The following is a 5905-nucleotide window of genomic DNA, read 5'->3' as shown; positions in this document are numbered from 1 at the left end:
GAACCATACATAGGAGTTCCCTCCTGCGAGGTCTGGCGGATATAACCTTTCACCCACTCCAGACGTCTTTGGAGTCTAATGGAAAAAAGGGGTCTGAGTGAGAAAGCACGACTGAGTTACTCTAAATGTCTTACGTTAGTTTTATCGCCCTTTCCAAACGCATTGGGCGTCATGTAGTGTAGTTCCTATTATCCCAATAGGCTCTGCGCATTGGAATAATACCTTCAATAGTATAGGCCTAGACCAGACGTTAACTAGGTCTACTACTGTCGATATTAGACTTAAAGTTTTGGGTTTGCCAGCTAGCTCAGAGTTCACTAGAAACTTTCTCGAATGTTCAGGAAGGACTTAACTTCCCTGATTAGACAAGAAGGGATTTAGTTTCTGACAACCATAGAACATGACAACTTTGCTCTCCCCTAATCAAGAGTATATCTCGAGAGTCGTGTGAACAAAAGGCAATTTATTTTACTCAGTCAGTACGTGCATTCTTAGTCTCATCAGATTGTAGAGAAAAGGAAGAGACGGGCGTGTTCAATAAAAAGGTGTTGTTTATTGATCAGTCTCTTTTCTCATACAAGAGAAATGGATCGATATTATTGCAATACTTATAGCTAAGTAAAGTGCATACATTAAAAGCAGAAGTATAAAATAATACTGTAAAAACATTGATATGGTTTCTAAGCCATAAGATGTTTTAAAATGAATAAATATATTTATACACATATACATTTGACTAAACGTACTCAACTGGTGTTTCTAAATACGCCTACCCCGTGTACCTGACCTAAGCCTAATACGTGGGCGGGAATAGAAAGTTACAGTTTAAGTTAAGTTTGTTTTGCCAAGTGACTGACTAAAGAATTCTCTGTGAGGGGTTATTCAGTTCTGTACCTGGAAGTTAGGATGAATGAGGGATGGTATCTCTCTTCTCTGGTCTCGATATTCCAGGCTGCCTGCGAGGGCTACCCAGAAACGCCGGTGCTGGATTTCTCGGCAGGAGAAAGCAGCGCGTCTCGTTCTCAGCGCGTCAGGAAGGCGGGGCTGCGCCAGCGGGGTCTGCTCTGCTCTGGGCTTCGGCAAGTATGGCTGCTCCGTCTCGTCACCACCGCGTGTGTTTGCATAGGGCAATATCGGTAATATTTATACCTTTAAGGTGCCGAGATTGACGTAAGGATGGACATAGATACGTCAATAAGGATGTCATACGACCAGGTCGTTAGCACATTCTTTTGCTGAAGTTCTCGGTGAAATCAAAACAATGGCCGTAGGGTTTTTTCCAGGTTGTCATAGGTTTGATTTGTTATGAGAACTCCGTATGCCTTATCAGGGGCTGGAGGAATATCGCTTGTCTAATTAGATCGCAAGCGTTATGACCTAATCAGATAACACGTTCCTGTGCCGTAGTGTGGCTGCGTCAGATAACGGTATCTGCATCATGGGGGTTTTCTGCCTCATGGGCTGACTGCTAGTTAACTTGTTGGTTTGTTAACCAGAATAGGGTCAGGAATAGGGGGATCGATTCAGGACCTATAGGAATACATCACAGTCTGTGGCATAAAATAAATCACACCCATCAACATCTTTATACACTGGTATCAGTTCAATTGTCATCTGGTCTGGACAACAGCCATGAAAGCAAGACTACAGGTTGGTCAGCAATAGCATGTTTTCTCATTAATTTCATAGGATTGCTAGATAACCCAGAATCCAGAAAGGCAACACATTATGATGGCTGCGGCTAGGGATACAAAAAGAAAGGAAGTTGCAGAGAAACTATTTGTTCACCCCAGTGACAGGACTAATACCAATGATAACAATGGCGATGCAACGCAGGATGAGATACATACTTAAAAAATAATTGTGGAATAACTTATGGAGAGCATCTAAACAAGAACAATTGAAGTAGTGGAAGGCTACCACTTTGCAGAAGTATATGGACTGTGGCAGAGTCCAGAGACAATTAAGAATCTTTATTACACCCATGTTCAACAACCCAGATCCAGAGATGATTGAGGAGTGGGTGACAAACAGTCATGACTGCGGGACAACAATGCTCAAAATCCTTGTAAAATATGCAACAAAGACAGTGAAAGATTATCAGCAGAGCTCGAAAAAATCACCAATATGTTAAAAGAAAGTGTATCAAAGAAGAATTTGAGAATGATATTATTAAATAGAATATGCGGCTGGAGAAAGCAGAGTAAGAGATCAAGGCTAAAAAGCAATGCACATTCCATTGAGACAAAGTGGACAATGAAAGAGGCCAAATCCTCACATTCTGTAGAAAATGTGATCACCTAAGAAACAATATACAAGAAAAGATGCAAGGGGAGCAGCCTCTGGCAGAATCAAAAAGACAGTCAATGATCAGGAATAGTGGCCACCCAGAGCAAGCTGAAAGTGAGAGTGATACATCAGTCCGGTAAGAAGCGGCAGGAGTACAATCAAACATTTTAAAGGTGTTCAACCTTACGACACAAGGAAGCCAGATAGCACAAGCAGCCAAAGGTGCACAGGGGTACAGAGGTCACAGACACAAAGGCAGAGGAGGCAACAGGAAAGGTGCAAAAAAAAAAGGAAATATAGAAGGCTTCATGGGAATCCAACAAGAGAGCAAACATCAGCACAATAATGGAAAAAAACTGTGGTAAATCTTTCTAAACTTGTTTTTAAATATCTATAAAAAATGAAATTCAATTAACAAACCAAAGTTTGAAGATAAATTGTAGTTATAAACACCTATTATTATTTGTATACAAAGCCAAAATAAACTACTTAAACCTTCGAAATTCTAAATGTATATAGTTATAACTTAAAGTCATAATTTGTGCATCACCCCAAACCTAATATATCTCTATATCTATCTATCTATCTATCTATCTATCTATCTATCTATCTATCTATCTATCTATCTATCTATCTATCTATCTATCTATCTATCTATCTATCTATCTATCTATCTATCTATCTATCTATCTATTTATATGTATATATATATATGTATATATATATATATATATATAATATATATATATATATAAAATATGTAACATCATCTCAACGTAGTCTCTTTCAGTTGCCTTTCTTCTTCCACGCGAAGGTGCCAAGCCATCTGATGCATTTAGCAATAAAGGGAGCTAAGCGGAGGCAAAGCATGTAGCATGACTAGTTGGCGTCAGTCCTTGTTTGCCAGCTAGAAATCCTGGGAAGATCCAGTGCCTTGAGTGAATTTTTTTAAAAGTGTGCCCTTTTATTGCCCTGACTTTCTCACTGGAGTTTCAAACCAGTATTAATAGTAACCCCATTCAACCAGTAGTTGTAATTCAACAGTATTTATAAAAGAGATCTAGTGCATCAATCCAGGAGAACAGAAGGGAGGGTACTACTGAGACAGCATTTCTATTGACTTGATAAGGTAATTAAGTTGTCTTATAATAATAGAGGAATGTAGTGCAAGATATGAGAAGTGTTGTCAAGTAGTAGAAGCCCTAAAACCACTGCTTAATTTGTACAGGTGGTGACAGGCTGTGGCCAATGGCACACTTTTTATAGAATTTGTGACTTATTTTTCACATTTGACTATCCATAGTAAGGCAGAGAAATACAGAAAAGAGAGATAGGTGGAGGAAGAAGAAGATAAGAAACAGCCCTCTATGCAGTAAGCAGGGATTTAAAAAACCTCGCAAGAGTGAGGTTAAGAGGACGTAAATATAGTATGGTGGAAGACATAGGCCTAAGTTGGAATCAAGACTAGGCAGCCTTGGTATTTGTCATTGCTGGCATTTGGTATTACCATCAGTGGGCTACACAGGAAACGTTTGGGCCTTGCACTTTTTTTCTGAGTAAGAACTGCCTAAAACATATCTGAGAGCTCACTTAGTTTATTTCTAGTTATCCAAAATAAGATGAAGAATTAACCAAAAGCGCATCATCCCATGACAACCTTTACACCATTGATGTCCTTATTAACCGTGATATTTTCACACCATGATGCTACTCACCTACACATGTATGGGAGAAGTGCCTGCTCCATCATTTCCATTTTCAGAAACTGGGTGGATTGACCTAAGGTATATGATGAGGGTTATTATTTGTCTTTTTCCCTTCTTATTCTTGGGTTTTGCTTGGTCATTGTTAGATAACTGAAAAATGGAAAAACAAAATACTGTTCTTAGATAAAGAGCATATATTTTCTACTAGTACGTTAACAGACCATTCCTATAGTTTCCTGAATAATAGAGGATTATAATTAAGGCATGTGAGAATGTATCAAAGTACAGCTGTACGAAAAACATTTATTTGAACAATGTGAATTTCGTACAAAAAAGGTTTCCCCTTATAAAGGTTAATCACAAATCTAAGTATAAAGTTTGAGGTCTCAGGCATCCTCACTATATGTTACAAAACTATGGGGAAACAATGCCACTTGTCTAATTTAGCATCACTGTCTGAATGTGAGGTACCAGTCCAGAAAATATATTTATTACCCAGAGGATACTTTTGGATGGACAGGGCATGCTATGTTCATACTTCTGAAAGTGGTTAGACTATGCTCTTGCTAAAATGCTGATTATCTAATGTTCGTGACATTTTTAAACTGGCTTTCAAAAATGTGAATACCATTGGGAATTGCTAAGAATTTCTTAAGCTGGGTGAGTAACCTATAACACCTTGAAAGTTTTAGGCTGCTGAACCTCCATAGACGTGTTTTCCAAGACTACGTTTGGTGTTGGCAATCTTGAACTGGGATCTGGGTCCGCACAGAGAATGGTCACATGCACAGTTAGGTCCCAACGAGAGGTATGAATTTATCAGCAAAATGTGCATGTGCACTTCTGATAATATTTATGCTACATCTTTGCTAAATGACATACTACCTTCCAGTAATGAAAAAAGACTTTATTGTAAATTAATAAAACTACTGCTAAATTAACAGAATATTTGCCTATCACTCAGCCATCTCGAAATACACGGCCATTAGGAATTTCCTGTACACAGCCAAACGGAGCGAGAGCTCAGATCTTTAGAAGAATGAGCCTCTTCATCAGTGCATACAGAACTGGGCCGTAAGCACGAGAATCTAGGGAATTCATAATATTGTCACCTTCTAAGCAGATATGTATTTTGGTTACATAGCTGTGCCTTTTCAAAAGATCTGGGGAACCAGTGAGTCACAATTTGTCTCCTTCCAGACCAAATACTCTCTTACAGATATTTGTTTTGGGATTATTTGGACTTTTTACAATAACAATATCTCCTTTTTTAACTGTCTAAAAATGATGACTTAAGTTTCCTGACACAACCAATTGTTAGTTGTAGGCTCCATCAACAGACCAGAGCACATTAAAACTTAGATAGATATTCAAAGCACAAAATGAAAAGGTACAGCCAACAAGTACCAAACTTTTGCCTAAAACAAGTCTAAACATATTTCACTTTGTCACAAAACGAGCTGTACAGATCACCAAATCTGTGTGCATATCCATGAGTGATGTGTAATGGTCTCTTCACATTTCTAATTTAATCCCATAGACTTGCTGTACTCCTGTCCTTGTTAGTCCTTTGGGGATTATTAATGTAGTCCCATTTTAAAGTTGGCATTCTCTTAAGGGTCTGTGGATCTATTTTCACTTCTAAAGGGTTCCTTCGGATTTGCCCTGTTTGTATCAATTGGTCCTTTGTTTGTTTCTTTTATTATTCAAGAGAGCTAGGTTGACTACGCTGGACTCTCCTTGGGGCATATGGACAGGTCATCACAAGAGGGTAGAGTACAGTGTCCAAGAGTGATACGGCGGCAGGTACAAACCTCCACTCTGTGTGAACATAAATAGTGTAAAAGCCTCTCTTGGAAATAAAATTACATTGTATATGAAAAGAAGGAAACAGTACAGATAAAAACATG

At 38.5% G+C, this 5905-nt stretch overlaps 1 pseudogene; it reads right to left on the bottom strand.

Moving 5' to 3' along the window:
- Positions 1 to 4955: 4955 nt before the first annotated feature.
- On the bottom strand, positions 4956 to 5432 carry LOC144783323 (mitochondrial inner membrane protease subunit 1 pseudogene; annotated as a pseudogene).
- Between the last annotated feature and the right edge of the window lie 473 nt (positions 5433 to 5905).

This window comes from Lissotriton helveticus, chromosome 9 (assembly GCF_964261635.1).
Source record: "Lissotriton helveticus chromosome 9, aLisHel1.1, whole genome shotgun sequence".
Classification (NCBI taxonomy): domain Eukaryota; kingdom Metazoa; phylum Chordata; class Amphibia; order Caudata; family Salamandridae; genus Lissotriton; species Lissotriton helveticus.
This window is presented reverse-complemented; position numbering and strand designations above follow the sequence as displayed.